General features: G+C 37.9%; 1 non-coding gene across 1 annotated transcript; it reads left to right on the forward strand.

The window, feature by feature from the left end:
* Positions 1-4,282: 4,282 nt before the first annotated feature.
* LOC141635297 (small nucleolar RNA R71) lies at positions 4,283-4,390 on the forward strand. Its single transcript, XR_012539996.1, has one exon. It is a non-coding gene; the product is annotated as a small nucleolar RNA R71 (small nucleolar RNA).
* Positions 4,391-17,819: the final 13,429 nt, after the last annotated feature.

Below are 17,819 nucleotides of genomic sequence, written 5' to 3' on the forward strand. Positions count from 1 at the left end.
CACCCTTTTGTTGTTGAATAATATACTCGGCCTCTTTAGAAAGGGGAAGTAGATAATTGGTCCGGTGGACGCTTAGACGACAAATCTTTGAAGGCAAGGTGAACGATCTAGCTTCACTAGTGAGCCATCCATACTTGGTATCAAGAGGGTTATGAGCAACCCACTTGTACTTGTGTATCATAGTATGCAAATCAACAAGATGACCACCCTCCTTTGCTTTATACTTGTTATCCTTATTTAAGTTAGGATCAAAGTACTTAGCTAGGATAGTGACTAGGCCGCCATTGACAATAACGGTAGTGCCCTTCTTCCCACAATCAATGTTGAGCCATCTATCTACCAAAAGCCTCAAAGAGTTGAAAGGCTTGGTGTGCACTCTTCCAATGTTCAAAGCCGATTCAAGAAGAATAAAATCAAGTTTGGTGAAATGGTTGGTATCTTTCCTTGCAATAATGGTGTTGCCTATGACCTTGTGCCATACTCTTATGCCCGGATGGTGGACTAAAAGAGCACGACTCGCATGAAAGTCCTCAAATTTCATCCCGGAAATTGTCTCCCAAAGAGGGTCGGGGTCATACTTTCCATAGTTCTTAAAATAACTCGGTTCATCACTAAGACCCAAAATTTCACTTAATTCCCTAAAGGAAATGCGTCTACTAACATTAGCTAGACGAAACTCGAGATTCTCCCTACTCTCAACTTTGGTGACTTTCAAAGAACTCAAAAACTCCAAGGTAAGGGAGGGGTATGTCAATTCTTTTGATTCAAACAATTTCTCTAACCCCATGGCTTTGAAAAAGGCTCTAGTTTGCTCAAGGACACCCAACTTTCCCAAGGTGTCCTCACAAATAAATTTGGTGGATTGAATTGATTTCCTAGCAAACTTGGCAAAAGTATCTCTATGGGTTTTGGAAATAAAAGTTACCTCCGGATATTGCAAAAGTTGATCGATTTCCGGAGTAGAAGATGTTGTTGCTCCCATAGAAGGTTGTTGTTGTTATTGCACTTCCAAGTTTGGTGTTGCTACCACCATAGCCAATGCTTTCTTTGCTTGAAGAGCCTTTTGCCTTTGCGAAAGTGTCTTTGGTGCCTTTGTTGCTCCCTTAGTCCTTGCCATTGATGAACTAACCAAGAAAAGAATGAAAAATCTTCAATTTGTAGTGCACCCAAATCGATTTAAAGGTGAAAGGCTTTGCCTTTAGGAATTCAAAAATCGACTCAAAGGTTGAAGATTTTGCTCTTGGTTTTGATTTTTATTGAAAAAGGAGTGATTGATTTGTTGTTAGAAGGATGATTTGATTTGATTTTGGCGAATGTTGTTGAGGGATTTTGTTTTTATGATGGAGAGGATAAGGGTTTTGATGTTTTGAAGTAGTGTTATGAATGAATGAATGAATGAATGAAGGTGGGAGGGATTTTATAAAGACCGAAAAATTCGAACTGTAGGGGCAATCCGTGCGGATTCTGCACTTTCTGGGTTTGATAAAACTCGCCTAAAGACGGGCGGATTCAGAAGAAGATGCTCGGATTTGCTTGATACGAGACGGGCGGATTTGCCTGAAGACGGACGGATTTGCCTGAAGACGGACGGATTTGAGTCCAGGAAATTTTCCTTGTTTTCCTCAGCAGAGAAGACGGGCGTCTTCTGTCCAAGACGGACGGATTATCAGAGACGGGCGTATTACAGTTCAGGACGCCCGGATTATCTTACAGTCAAAAATCTTTCAAAATTTTAGCTTATAGGGACGTGCGTCTTCATCCCAGTACGCTCGGATTGCATGAAGACGGGCGTCTTCTCCCCAATCCGTTCGGATTCTTCCCCTTGTACCCGGATTCAGTTCCATCCGTGTACAGTGCATGTCCCTTATCAACCTCCTATTCTTCTTCAAATCTGGTTTTCTTCATTGTGGGGGCACTACTAAGGCATGGATAGCCTAGGCAATTGCCATCCCCACACTAAGCGAAAGCACTACACATCAATTTGAGATTGTTAGTCCCTCCCTCACTTCTCTCAAACATGACAAATATCTTGATCAAAGCAAATAAAAATCCAAAGATGACAAAAATGCAATACAAGAATTGAAATGCGAGTTAGGGAGTTAGAAATATTTACAAATGGTGGTTTAGGGAGGACTCCACCAAACTCTCATTCTTGATGAGATGTCAAGGGGGCATGTCCAAGGTGTTGCTGATGTTGCTCAACAGCTTGAAAAATTAATCGAAAGCTTGTTCATTATTATGGTAGAGGTCTTCAATAGACCTTGGCCCTTGTTGTCGGTCTTGATCGATGGCATTAACAATGTAGGGATTAAAAATCCCTTAAAATTCGTCATCCCAAAGACCACAAACTTCATTAAGTTGATCATTGAAAATCTCTTGATTTGATGGAGACAACTCTCCCAAATTCGTCTCTTGGCCAATGAGGCCATTCTCTTCTTCTTTGGTTGATTTTGACGAGCTTTGCAAGCTCTCCTTGTCACAATTTACTTGCTCTTTGAATGGAGCATCTTCAATTTTTTCCTTCCATTGGAGTTCCGATTTCTTCCTTTCATCCTTTCGGCTATAATGATCAATCATAAAACATGGTTCATGCAAATGAGGAGCTCTCATAGTCTTGTCAAGATTAAAGGTTATGCTTTCATCTCCCACTTCTAGAGTGAGCTCACCATGTTTCACATCAATCACCACACCCGCGGTGTGTAGGAAAGGTCTTCCTAGAATGATTGGAATGTTGGAATTTTCCTCCATATCAACAATGACAAAGTCCACCGGGATGAAAAACTTCCCAATTCGTACGGGGACATCTTCCCATATCCCTAATGGTGTCTTTGTCGATCTATCGGCCATTTGGAGTGTGATGTTGGTGCATTTAAGCTCTCCCTTCCCCAACCTTTTACTCACCGAGTACGGCATGACACTCACACTAGCCCCTAGATCACATAAGGCTTTGTTGATCGTTGTGTCGCCAATGGTACACGGTATTGAGAAGCTTCCCGGATCCTTTAGCTTTGGAGGTGAACTCCCTTGAAGTATTGCACTACTCACCTTAGTGAAGGCGATAGTCTCAAGCTTCCGGATCGACTTCTTCTTTGTGAGGATATCTTTCATGTACTTCGCATAGGCCGGCACGTGATTGATTAATTCCGTGAAAGGAATTGAGACTTCCAAATTCTTCATAATTTCCATGAACTTTCCAAGTTGATCATCAAATTTGGGCTTGGCTTGACGACTTGGAAAAGGAAGTCTAATCACAATGGGCTCCTTATCCTTGACCTTGTCTTCATTTTTCTTTGAACTTTCTTCTTTTGACGATTCTCCATCTTTGGAGCTTTGCACAATTTCTTCCTTTTCACTAGCTTCCATAACTTCATCCTCAACTTGCTTCCTTGGTGCTTCATACCTTGTACCACTTCTCAAGTGAATGGCACTAACCGTTTCATGTCTAGGGGGATTACTTTGAGGTGGTAATTGCCCCTTTTGTCTTTGTGAGCTTGAAGATGCTAGTTGAGTCAATTGTGTTTCCAACATCTTGGTGTGAGCTAGGATGTTGTTGATGGTGGTTTCCTTTGCTTGGCTATCTTTTTGCATTTGAGTGAAAAATTCTTGTTGATTCTTTTGCATTTGGAGGACCGCTTTTTGGACATCAAAACCTTGGTCATTTTGGTGATTGTATGGATTTTGATTTTGGTAACCTTGGTTTTGATTGTAGAAGGGTCTTTGATTTTGGTTTCTCATGGGTGGTGGAGTGTATGTTGTTTGAGGGTTTTGACCATTTTGGCTTTTGTATGAGAGATTTGGATGGAATTTGGTGTTTTCATTGTAATAGTTGGAATAAGGGGTACCACTCTTGTATGCTTGGAAAGCATTCACTTGTTCATTTGTTCCCCTACATTCACCTTGTTCATGTCCCAAAGTTCCACAATTCTCACATATCCCACTTGGGATTGATGAGGATGCCGTCATGGCATTAACATGATGCTTTGGTGATTTTGAGACTTCTTCAAGTCTAGCCATAGCTTTTTCAAACTTCAAATTGATTGTGTCGATATGAGCACTAAGTTGAGCACCCAATTGAGTAACAGAGTCCACTTCATGCTTTCCTCCTCTAGTGGCCTTGCGAGGTCTACTATATTGTGAGTTATGGACCGCCATTTCCTCAATCTTGTTCCATGTTTGATTGTCATCAACTTCGGTGAACATTCCATTTGATCCCATGTTGAGAATGTTCCTTGAATCCTCAAATAGACCATTCCAAAATTGTTGTACCAAAAACCATTCGCTAAGTCCATGGTGAGGACATGAGCGACAAATTCCCTTGAACCGCTCAGAAAGCTTCATACAAAGATTCTTCATCCCTTTGCTTAAAACCCGTAATTTGAGCTCTTAGCATGTTAGTCTTCTCCGGTGGGTAGAATTTTTTGTAGAAAGCTAGAGCCAACTTCTTCCAAGAATCTATTCCGAGGGTGGCCTTGTCAAGGCCCTTCAACCATTGCTTCGCGGTGCCGATTAGAGAAAAAGGAAATAAGACCTATCTAATTTGGTCTTGAGTCACACCCGTTTGAGAGATTGCATCACAATAGTCGCAAAAGGTTTCCATATGAGAATGAGGGTCTTCACTAGGCATCCCCCCAAATTGGCTCCTTTCAACTAATTGGATGAAGGCGGATTTGGCAACAAAATTTCCGGTTAGATATTGCGGTGTAGGAGTACCATTTGGTAGGTTCTCCTCGGTGGGTACGGAGTGTGACGAGAATTTAGGCATTGTAGGTTGATTTTGTGGGGTATTGTGTAATGGGTTCTCCTCTCCTTCTATTGCGAAAGGGTTGACGAACTCAATAGTTGGTTGAACAACATCACTAATACCTCTTAAATTCCTCCTAACAAGTCTCCTATTGTTCGTCAAGGTTCTTTCGATTTCACGGTCAAAAGGTAACAAATCACCTTGTGACCTTCTAGACATGCAAAATATCAAACAACTCGAAAACAATTAGAACAAACCTTGAGGAGTTTTACTTCCCCAATGCGAAGAAAGACACAACTAATAACAATAAAAAGGAAATCTAAATCAAACAAACACCGTCCCCGGCAACGGCGCCATTTTTGGTCGGTCCGTTTCGTGTTCACAATTAAAGGTGTGGTCGTTGGGTCACGTCCGAATAAAAACACAATTTATAGCTTCACAAACAACTCTACAATTAGTAAAGAGGCAAGTAAAGGTCGGATCCCAAGGGACGGGTATTGAAATAAGATTTTTATTGAAACTAGTGGTGTCTTGGGGGTGTCACAAATTGGGTTGATGTAGAAGGTCACTAACTAAAATAGCAATGAAAATAAACTAGCAAGATGAATTAAAAAGGGTGTAAACAATTGATTAAAAAGCACTAGGGTGTCATGGGATCATAGGGGAATCATGGGAATTGATCATACAAACATGTTCTCAAATTATAAGCAAGCGATTATTGTTGTGATGGATTGAGTTGGGTTATATCTTACAATCCTAGGAAAGTTTGGGTCCCGGAGCCGAATCGATTAGATTGTACAACACCTACAAGTCGACTTAATCTTCCCTACTCAACAACATGCATGGTCTAATGAGACTCGAGTTGGGTTATGTCTTACAAGTCTCATTGAAGAGATAGAAGATGGTAGTAAAGGCAAGGATTCATAGGCTTAGCATTTCATCAAATATAACATGTGCATGAGTTGAGATCAAAACAAGCAAGCAAATAAAACATGAAAGCATATTAATTTCAGCATGAATCATTCCCCATGTTGGTTTCCCCTAATCACCCATTAACCCTAGCTAATAGACTACTCACTCATTATCATGTTGATCACGCTAGCAAGGTTGTCAATCATACCAACAAAATGAAACATGATGAGTAAATGAAAGTAATTAACAATAATTAAAAGGGATTAAGAGAATTATACCTACTAATGATTCCAATAATAAAGCAAAGATAAAAGAAGTACTTGAATGCTTGATTAAGAGGTTGTCAATCTCCCAATAATAACCCAAATAATCTTCAATTACCCAAAATAAAGGATGAACAAAAGAGAGATTAAGGAAATAAAACTTGTATTAGGACTTGATTAATTGTTGATTACAAAACTAAAGAGAGATTTGATTGGTATTAACTACTCTAACTGTTGATAAGAAGAACATGCTCCTCTAATTAGACTAATGGGGTATTTATAGTGGAAATTAGGGAGGATGCATTAGGGTTAACTAAGGGCTAAACTAGTAATTACACTTTTTAGATTGAGCAGGGAGGAGCCGGTATTTTCCGAAGGAAGGCCTTCTTTCTTCGTAGCTTGGAGAAGAGGAAATCGCGCTGTAGAGGAATCCGGGCGGATTAAGGTCGGGACGGGCGGATTCTGGCGATGGAATCCGAGCGGATTCAAGAGAATCCGGGCGGATTGTGGAGGTGGGATCCGAGCGTCTTCTTTGGAAAGCCGCACGGATTCTGCGGCACTGAGGACGGCGGATTGGGGACAATCCGCACGGATTGTGCCTCAAAGAAGGCTTCTTCTTCTTTTCTTCCCTTTTCTTCATAAATTCCTTGAGGATTTCCTTGGGGACTCAAGGATCCTTTCTCAACATTGCTCATCTACTATCATATGTACAAAGGCCTTCTAATCTTGTCTCTCCTTGATGCTTGGTCATTGAATTCGATCAATTTAGTCTTGTTTTGCCATGAAAATGCAAGATTCTTACTCCTTTCCTACCAAGGGATCAAAATCTCAAAGAATATGCAAAACAAAGAACTAAAGATAAGAAATGACCCAAATATGTACTAAAAAGCATGGGAACAAGGCTAATTCGGGGGCTAAATATGCGCTAATTATGGTCACAACAAGGGTTTCAATCTTGGTTTGTTTTGATTTTGGCTTGGGTCTTGGTCTTGACGTTGGGTGAGTAGCCCTTGGCTTTGGCTTTTGCTTTGAGTGAATTGACTTTGGTTTTTGCTTTGACCTTGACTTTGGCTTTGGCCTTGAGTGAATTGGCGATTGGCTTGGGCCTTTGATTTTGGCCTTTCGCTTTGGCTTCGGGTGAATGGCTATTGGCTCGGGCCTTTGATTTTCGCCTTTTGCTTTGGCCCTGGGTAAATGGCTTTTGGACTTTGTTTTTTCGTTTTGGATTTAGCCTTGGCTTTCGCATTGGCTTTGGTTTTCGCATTTGTTTTGGCTTTCACATTTGTTTTGGTTTTCGCATTTGTTTTGGCTTGGACCTATTGGTTCTTTGCTGTCCTTCGTTCGAGGATAGTGAAGGTGTCAGCGGGGATGTACCCAGTGGTGAGAGGTCGATTCTCTGTGTTTGGATATTTTTGTGGGGAATGGGCTTGCCTTCCGTCATTGATTATGAACAAGGAGACCTTCTTGTTTGTTATCTGGGTTCGTCGCAGGATCCCTTTGATTGAGAGTTCGTTCTAGATCGGGTGCTAATGAAAGGTTTTTATTGCCAGACATGGAATAGGTAAAGAGAATGGACACGGAGTTTCGAGTCCTTTGCTTACTTGGTACGGAACGTCACTCGAGTGTACTCACATTGAATTGGAACATGTTGTTTGTTTTAAATCATTTCTTAAATCAATTCTCATTGTCAACGGGAACTGGTAAAGTGGAGAATGTATGATAGTTGAAAATCGTGCTTTTATTTAGATAAATAAGATGTTAGCACAGGCTCGATGAATACATGTGACTCATGGGGACAACCCCTAGTTTGTCACTTAGGAATAAAAGGACAAACACTAGGATAGATATGAGAAAGCCTAAGACTTGGACTTGGACTCAGACTTAATCGTAGATACGGACTCCTAATCATCATTTTTCTCCTCGAAGGTCTCCTTCGCAGCATCTAGCGGCTTGAATGTCTGGTCCTGAGCATTGACCCACTTGAGCATTTCACTCTCGTTGTTTGAGACGATATGAGGACAATAGTCGATGGGGCTTTCATCTCCTTGCAGAAAGAGATGTTCATTAGGGTTGTCTTCATCACTTGGTCGGCATAGGGATGAAGTCATCAGTTCATGGTTGTCAATCATATTTTGAATAACATGTTTCAGTTTGAAGCATGTTTCGGTATCATGACCTTTTGCTTGATGATATTGGCAATAGGCATTGCCGTCCCAGAAACGGGTTTTCCTCTGTTCAGACGGGTTCGGAGTGGGCCCGATTAGTGGTAGTTTCCCTTCAGTCATAAGCTTTTGGAGAGCTGTGGCATAGGTTGTGTTAAGGTTGGTGAATGTCCTTTGAGAACGTTAACCCTTGTTGTTTGACTTGAGACATCCAGGAGGATTGTCTTGACTGAGAGGTGCAATTATGATTTTGCCAGCTTCAATCATATCTTGAATGGCATGCTTGAGTTTCAAACAGGTTTCGGTGTCATGGCCCTTGCCTTGATGGTATTGGCAATAGGCATTATCATCCCAGGATCGGGCTCTTTTGTGTTCGGGTTTGTCCGGAGTCGGACCAATGGGTTGGAGCATTCCTTCTGAAGCAAGTATCTCCAGAACGGTGCCATATGTTATTCCCATATCTGTGAATACCCTTTGATGTTTTCCCATGGTTCCAACATTGGCTTTTTTAGGATGTTTTTGTGCGTTTTGTTTTTGTTTTTGTTAATCGTGGGCGGAAACAGGATTTGGCCATTGTTAATGGCAAGTTTTTGGGACGTTGCTTGGCACTTTGAAGGGTATTTTGGTGAGGCAATTTCATTTTCTTTGTTGGTGGGTTCTTGGGTGTGGGAACCATCAGACGGCTCCTCATTTTCAGCATTTGTTTGTTGAGGAATTGGGTGTTGGTCTTCCCCTTGGTGGTTAGGTTCATTTTTGGCATTACCAATCTTTTTCCCCAAATTAGCTACCTGAGTGTTCAAATCATTGATAGCCACTCGCAGCTTTGAGAATATGTTGTTGATTGAGACGGAGATCATGGGTATATCGCTTTGTAGTCCATCTTCATTAATTGCACGAATTTTCTTATCGTCGGGAGGGATGAGATGAGAGCAATCCAAGGAAAGTTCCTGACTATGTCCAATAGGGTTTTCTGGAGGGTTGTTTTTGTTGTTGGCAAGTAGTCAGATTTCAAGAATCTTAACCCTTTGCTCAATATCAGAAGAGGTAAAATTCCCGGTTATCATTTTGTCCTCAACATGGGAGAGACGAGTGCTCAAGTTTTCCACAGTGGCTAGGAGTCGAAGGACCACGTTGTTGGTTTCAGCAGAAGTCATGGCGGATGAAGGTTGATCAGCTTCTTGAGTTTCTGGTTTGCAATTGATGGCACCCAAGGGATTCCTATCTGACATAACGATAGGCTTTATAACTTGTCTTCGCAAGGTATTGCACAAACAAAGGCAAGTGCGACACATATGTATAAAAGGCAGTTATGTCGTGAAGACGCGACGGTGTGACTAGGTTATGAGTTCATTAAATATCGTGAATGACCTCTTGTGTTTGAACTATTGGTACATGACGTTGAACTTAGACTCGAGTGTCGACTTTGGCATAGTGATGCCTAGGCAGGCGACTTCTAACTTAGTTTGGATGTGCGTTGATGGCGTGACGCCCCTGGACAAGACATGTACACGAACTTGACCTTTGACCCATAATGTACGGGAAAGACGGGTTTAATACCCGAGAGACTTTGACTCTGCTAACGCCATTGGAGATGTCTCGACAATTAGGCGTACGACCTAGACCAGAGGGTAGGTACTAACTTCGGCGGAGACTCGATGTTATCTAGACGACTTGACTTGAAATCGACGGGACTCTAATCAACTCGAGGCTGAATCAGAAAGGTGGATTGAAATTTTCGAAAATATAAATTTTCAAAAAGATCCATTAGTCGTTTTAAGGACGTCTTCCGAAGAGTAAGGATCTTCGAAAGTCGATCAGTTGAAGAGTTGTCTTAAGTTTATTTTCAAAAGACGGTTTGAGTTTGAGATTGCGGAGGCTCTGAAAACAATGTGTTGTTTCCGAAGACGGTTTTTGAAATTCCGAATCACGGATTTGAAAATCGAGAATTGAAGAATTTGGAATCGTCATCACAATGGACATGAAAACGGTTAAATTTGTTTTCAAAAAATTGAAATTGGATTGAAAATTTGAAAACGGTTAAATTTATTTTCAAATGATTTGAGTTTTGATTTGAAATCTGAAAACGGTTAAATTGGTTTTCAAATATTTGATTTTGAATTGAAATTTTAAAACGGTTAAATTTGTTTTCAAAGATTTGATTTTGAATTTGAAATTTGAAAACGGTCAAATTTGTTTTCAAAGATTTGATTTTGAATTGAAATTTGAAAACGATTGAATTTGTTTTCAAATGATTTGAAATTGGAAATTATGAGGATGAATTCGTCATTACGACGGGTTAGAAAACCGTTTAACCTTTGAAACAAGGTATGCAAATCGAAAAGTGTGAGAATTGAAATCGTCATTACGACGGCTTAGAAAAGCTAAATTTGATTCCGAAAACGAGATTTGAAATTTGGAAAGTTGCACGGGTCGAAATTGTCATTACGACGGTTTGAAAAAAAAACGTTTTTGTTTGAAATTTTTTTTCGAATTTATAAAATTCGAGGGTAGAATTTGTCATTACGACGTCATAAAAGGGCAATTTGAGAATGCAACGGTCGGCGAGGGGCCAAGTTTTGAAACGGCTATTTTGACGACGTAAAAGGGTATTTTGAAATGGTTTGTGAAAACCGAGTTTGAAGTCGTCATTACAACGGTATGAAAAGGTGCATTTTTGGGATGCTTGGAACCCGTTCGAATCCACTTTATACCTAAGTCAATCAAGGCAAAAAGCGGTGTTTGACATAGGTACTAAAGATAAGGACTCGTCCCCCTTTTAGCATTCTATGCCTAAAATGACTCTCGTACGCCCTGGATAAGGCCATCCACTATCCAAAGGTTCTGAGTAAGGGGTGAGGGTACGTATTGGGGAGCCCTTTAATCAGACACCCAATCTCGCCCGCGTTAGCGGCCTCTACTGATCGATCGTGGTTGTTCAAGTGAAAGAGTTGATAAAACGGTTTAAATGCATGAATGCACATCCAAAAGTCTTAACCTAACATGTGAGAATTTCCTAAGTCGGTTTGTTTATCCAAATATCAAGTAATTGATGTCGAGTTGGATTTAGATTGATTTACATGTGAAAACGAAAATTAAACATCCATTTACCAAATTTGGGTTATGATGCTTAACACGATCCATTTATTTGAAAAAGTGTGTTTAATGACAAAGTATAAAAACATAAACTTGTCAATCTGATCCGTCACATATTCGGGTTAACCGTAATCGGGATCGTCCTAGACAAGTACCAAAACAAGACAGAACAGTGCCAGGTGGCCCCATTGGGGCGCGAGCCTATTTGCGAGGGCAGGGGCTCTGCTCAGGTTTTTAAATGTAGAAATAGGCAGGCTCTTGGGGCGCAGGCCATTGGGCGAGCCAAGAGGTGCCTCCTGGTTATTCAAAAGGTTGTTTAAAACGGTTTTTTGTAATGAATGATTTGCAAGTATGATTTGTATGACTCGGAATAATTACTATCATATTAGTAATATTAATTGTCGGATTTGCAAGTTTGAAAAGCATAGTTTACAAATAAAAATGTAAAATGTTTGATTTGAACTAATATGTTAAGTTTATTTCTTTGTAATTAGTAAAGTTTGTCATCGTACTCAGATTAAACCGACATGGTATAAAGAACCAAGGATGATTATGAATTATGACTAATATATTTATAAATTTAAACAAATGAGAAAAATGGTAAATAAAATAAAAGGGGGTTAAAATACCCTTTAATTTGTAATTAACCAATAATATCATCGAGTCACGGAATAAACCGTCATGGTATAAAGAACCAAGGATGATTTTTGTAATGGTCAAAATATGTTTATCATAAAAATGAATTAAAGTGGTAAATAAAAGAAAAGAATTTCCTTTAAAATGTAATTAACCAATTAATATCACCGAGTTACGGATTAAACCGTCATGGTATATGGAACCAAGGGTGATTATAATTTATGGTTAAAAAATTTGTCATAAAAATGATTTGAAATGGTAAAAACCGTAAAAGGAATGAAGTAAAAATAAAAGAAAGTGTTGAAGGAAAGACGAACTCAAACACATTTGAGTCTGACCTGGACACCCCATTGAGGCGCGAGCCTCTTTGCATAGCAAGGGGCTTCTGTCTCAGGCTAAAACTCAGTTTTGGCTCGTCTAACCTATATTTGAATCGTGTTATGCATTGTTCATGCATATAAACTAATAAAAACAGTAAAGACATGAAATAAATGAGATATTTACACCCTCAAACTTACGTGTATTGATGTTTGTGATGTAGACGGCTTTAGAGACGGTTTTTTCGTAGCGACTACTCACGATCAAAGAAGTTTAAAAGAGTGCCTTAAAAAAGGATTTTGTTTTGAAAATATGTTAATTAAAACATGTAGATTGATGAATTGAGTAGGTCAAATGGGTTGGTTGAATGCACGACGATGGTACCAAACAATATGTGTAAGGCTTGTGTTTACGATCGTAGGTCGTAAAGACGTGTCGATTTTGTGACTTAGGAAGTCGGGTCTAGAAGTTTAAGGAAGAAGGAAGGGGCGAACTCTCGCGTGAATATTGTGTTGTGTGATGGTGGGTATTTATAGAGAAATGTGGGGTGGTTGGTCGGTTGATTTTGCTTAGAGACTAAGCAGACACCCCAAAGAGGCGCGAGCCACCTTGTGATTGATAGGGGTGTATTGTCCCTTTCAATTTGGACGTGGCCTTTGCTCTATCTATTGTTTGGTTGGTATGATTTGTGGTATTGAAATGAGATGTCGTGTAACAATGTGGGCATCTAATAAGATGATTTTGGGTGTTACTTGGGGTAGGTAATTTGTGTGCTTGACTCGGATTTGACCCGTGTGAGTCGGGATTTGAATTTGGAGTCGGTTTTTGGCCCGGTGTCGGTTTTGACTATAATTAGGGTCATTTTAATGAAAATGGCATGATAAAAATATTCATGGCATAATTTTCGACATTCGAGATTTGGTTTGACTCGGCTTTACTCAGGTTGACTCGAGTTGTGGGTTTCTGAGTCGGTTTTGGGTCCGAAGACGTTTTAACTCTAAATATTGTTATTTTAATGCAAATGAAGTTATAAAACCATTTTTGAAATCATTTTTCATATTCGAGTAGTGCATTAAACCGTCTCATGTATAGCCAATCCACGCACGCATATCAAAAACATGTTATAGTCCGATCATTATCGGGTGGTTTTCGGAAGGTGCAGATACTGGGTATCTACAGTTTGCTTATTTGAGTTCTTTGTTATGTTCATTTTGATATAATGTGGCTGGAAGAACCTTGAGTTACTCCCCACTAACTATGGCATTCATGTTTCATGAATGACAGGTATTAGTTGGTGCATTTATGGGGTGAAGACATGTGTGAGCTAGCGAGTACCTTGACCGTTGGATTTTTATCTATCGTTATGCTTAGACTCACCTTTTAGACTTGTTATTCGTGGGATATATTTTCCCCCCTTATTTGCTAGACTTGGTTTGTAATAACTTAAGTTTGCTTATCATTGCACTTGTTTCAATTTATTAGTGACTCCCGCGTGTTAAACTTTAATTAATAATAAGATGTTTTAAAAATTACCCAATTTCCGTTAAAATTTATTATTTATATTTTCCGCATTATCGCGGGGTGTCACAGTTGGTATCAGAGCCTACGTTGCTCCCGACGCATACATGTGTGCCCCAAACTTAAACTTGAACTTGACCTTAAATAATAAATGAGAGATGGGTAGAAATAAAGACCTAAGTTGGTAGTCTCTTTGTGTATGCCTTTGGTAGGTTCTAACATGTTTGTTGATTGTCAATTAATGATTTTTGTGCCATTGGATCAATAACCGTGAGCTTACCTTGTGGCGATCAAGCCTTGGTGCCTATTGCCGAAGATTGAAGATTTGTTCAACCTTTTGAAGGATGCCTCTACTTCCTCGGATATATTTCTCATTCTTTGTGTACCTTGCCTTATTCTTTACCTCTTGGTGCTTATCCTTCTTCTAAACTCTCTTTTGTTATACTTTGAAAGCTACTCTTGTACCCTCCCAACTTGTCATTCGTTCCTTGCTTATCCTCCCTTGACGCCTTGTAGATAGCTTTCTTCCTTTTGTGGGATGTTAACCTTGGTTGGAAAATTTGGCTTTGAGGAGTTTGTTTGTGGTTGGCCCATAACCCTTGTTTTGAGAGGTTGTGTTGTTGGAACGGCTTGGGAAGTGTAGTCAGACGTGTCTCAGGATACTATTGCCTAGTGCTTGACTTAAAATGGTTGAAATTAAATGATGGAATTGAAGATGTAAGATTGAGTAAGTAAGTTGAGTTTATGAATGGCTTTCGTAATCACTTTGGGTATGAGAATTTGATAATGTAGATGTTACCATATGAGAAATGATAATTATGCGATTATTAGTTGGTCTAACTGAGTGATCTCGATTACTTCTTGAGGTATGATATGAGAGTGAGACTAAGCTACATTATTGGAGAGTCTTAGCGCTTGTTTTGGAAGCTAGGACCGATAATGGTATGGTTGACACCAAATGTTAAGTGGAAGAACATAGTTTTAATTTATGGTGTTAGAATGCGGAAATATGAGGTGGTAAAGTGTTGTTACAACTAAGACCTTGTTTCTTGACAACTCGATGGTAAGTAAAGTTCTATGATATCGGATTTGAAAGAAAATACTTTGGGATGTTGATGATGTTCGAATATGTGTCCTCCGACAATAATGCGATCACAACTGTCGATATAATGATCACATGTTTAAGTCTCATTTTAAAGAATACATTTGGGAAGTATTTTTACTATAAACTAGTCCACACATATCGGTAATGATTGGCTAACTAGAGTTTGACAATACTGTTGTGCGACGGTGGTGATCAGTTGATCCCCTAGGTCATACCTAAAGGATAATACTCTTAATTGATCATTTAATTAATCGTATAACGATACGAGTTAACTAAATTACTTAAAAATTGACGGACGATTTTGGAAGTAATAATTACGTATCTCATTATAATCTGATTAAATAAGATACGGTCTAAGAGATCGAATTGTTTTATTACTTAGATGAAATTATTGTTTAGGGAAACAATTGCATTTGAATGAATAATTTATTATAAATACAAGATGTTGTGATTTATAATTGATAAAAATATTTTGGTACAAGTGATTATGAATTACTAAGTCAATTTTGTATATGACGTATTTTTATTAATGCTTAATATGTTAAAAATACATAACAATTTTACATGACATGTGACATGTGACAAATTGACAAAGATAAAATGGAATCCATTTTATCTCTATAAGGACCAAAATATTGGGGTGGTATTAACAATATATTATGTTAATTGAGTTAGTGGAAAACATGATCTTTTTTCCTAAAGCTAGCCATGCAAACCTAGTGCCTCTTGTGAAGAGCACCAAGCTCATGCATTGGCCATTTCCCACCCCTCCTACCTGGTTTATATTGTAAAAGGGCCAAGGGTCTTTTGCTCTTTTTGGCTAATATTCACTACATGCAAAGTGTGTGATTTATTATTCATTCTAACATCATCAAAATATTTTTAGAGAGATAAAAATATTTCTTCCTTCTTCTTCCTCCTCTTGACCGAAATTCCAAGAGGACGAAATATATTTTGGGTCATTTTATTTAAATTAATATTGTTCTAGTATTAATAATATTAATTTTGTTAAGAGTATATCTTGGGTATTAATCCTTGGGAGGGATTCTATACTTGAATCCTTGTTCATCCAAAATTTGGAAAGCTCAAGAATAAGTGAGTAGGAGAACTCACTTGTGCCCAAAATCCGAAATATCAATGTATGATGATGATGATTTCTTCTTTAAATCTTTTATTGTTTGCATGCATAAGATCATCTTTTAATTTTATGACTAAAATTAAATCAACACATATATGAATATGTCAAGTAATGAGATATAGATTTCTAACAAGCGGTATCTAGAGCCTTGGTTGTTTGCATGCAAATCGGTTATAGTTTTTCCGAGTTATACGATTAACATATAAAACTTGTAAATTTGTGTTATTATGAAATATCACGAAATAAATTATGCATGTTGAAGTTTCAAATCCTAAAATGTTTTTAGGATATTTTGGTTAATTTATGGATTTTTATTGTTCATCTTATATAATAATGGCATTAAAAATGTGATTTTATGATTAAAATGTCATTTTCGGACTAAAATTAGCTAAACTTTGAATGTTCCAGTGGTTTTTGTATATGTTATCACATGTTTTATTTTTAGATGACCTGTAAATTTTCATAATTTTTGGAGTTTTTATGCTCGAAATATGAATTTTTCATGATAAAAATCGGATTTAAATGAAAAATAGGTTAATATGAGATAAATTTCGAATCTGGTCATAGAAATTTAGTATGTTGTCACATGAAATTTTAAAAGATGTGTGTAAAATAATAGGCTATATTAAAGTCTTTATGCATGATTTATGAATTTTTGATGAAAAATAGCATAAATAGTGACTTAATTAGTGAATAATTGCTAAAACATACTCCATGACTAAGGAAAAACGTCACATGTTGTATTTTATTACCTATTTCAGATCTTAAATTGAAAATTTGATAAATATAATTTTTCTCATGTTTTTATGATTATATTTGTTAAAACCGATAAACCGTAACATTGTTTTTCCGGATAAATTTCGAAATTCTTAACCTAAGTTTTTGAACATTATGAGTGTCATGGTATTTTTCCAGAATGTTCAAGAGTTTAAATTTCAAATTTTGAATTTATTTGAAATTTTTGTGATTTATTTGAAGTTTATAGCATTTTATTGTAATTTTGGGTCCATTAATGAACAATTTTAAGAAATATGAGTTAATTTTAGTCAAATAGTTAGTGGAGACTAATTTTGAGTCCTAAGAGTTTAGGGTAATTAACTTGTGCATAAATATGAATTTATGTAATTTATTGTGATTTTAAAAGGTTGAATCACGCAAATCCGTAAAAACCGTTTAATATACGATATTGGCTCCTTAAAGGCGATTTAGCATAAAATTGGGCATGTTCATACATATTATAATGCAGAATTTTATTTATGATTGTCATAATTTTATATTATGTAATTTTACTTAGTATGGCCTTAGTTTTTAATTGGTATTACCCGAAATGTATGGGAATATCGATTCGGTTGTAATTTATTGTTATCTCGTATCACCGTTTTGTAACTTAATTGATTTATTTTATTTTAATTACAAATGTATAATAGGAAATTATGTAATTTGTTATGTAATTTATTTATTCCGGAGTTCTTTGAAGACGGTGTCACTCAAGAAGGCGATACATAAAGACGGTGTTAGCTCGAGATGCGTGCCATAACCGAAGTTCAAGGGACCAATGGAGTTGGTTTCCGAATATGTAATAGTTAATTATATTTTCTATTTTAGGAAGGCCATACTAGGATTTATTTTATGTTTTGCATTTTATTTATATGTCGCATGCATCGCTAAATCGCCATAACTAAAACATGCATTGTCATTTTAATCGAGTATATCGACCGTGTCAATTAGAATTATCGTAGTTCACTGCTTTAGTTTACTTAAAACGTGATAGATAATAAATTGACATGACCTCTCGCTAAAAATAAACAATTGAGACATAGCCTTACCAAAAAGTAGAAACCATGAAAACCTATTTCGCGAGGGAGTGCACTCGGCCATCCCGGGGTACAAACCTTGTTACGTAGGGGAAGTGGGTGATAAATGTCTATCCACC

The sequence above is a fragment of the Silene latifolia genome, chromosome Y (genome assembly GCF_048544455.1).
Source record: "Silene latifolia isolate original U9 population chromosome Y, ASM4854445v1, whole genome shotgun sequence".
NCBI classification, from domain to species: Eukaryota; Viridiplantae; Streptophyta; class Magnoliopsida; order Caryophyllales; family Caryophyllaceae; genus Silene; species Silene latifolia.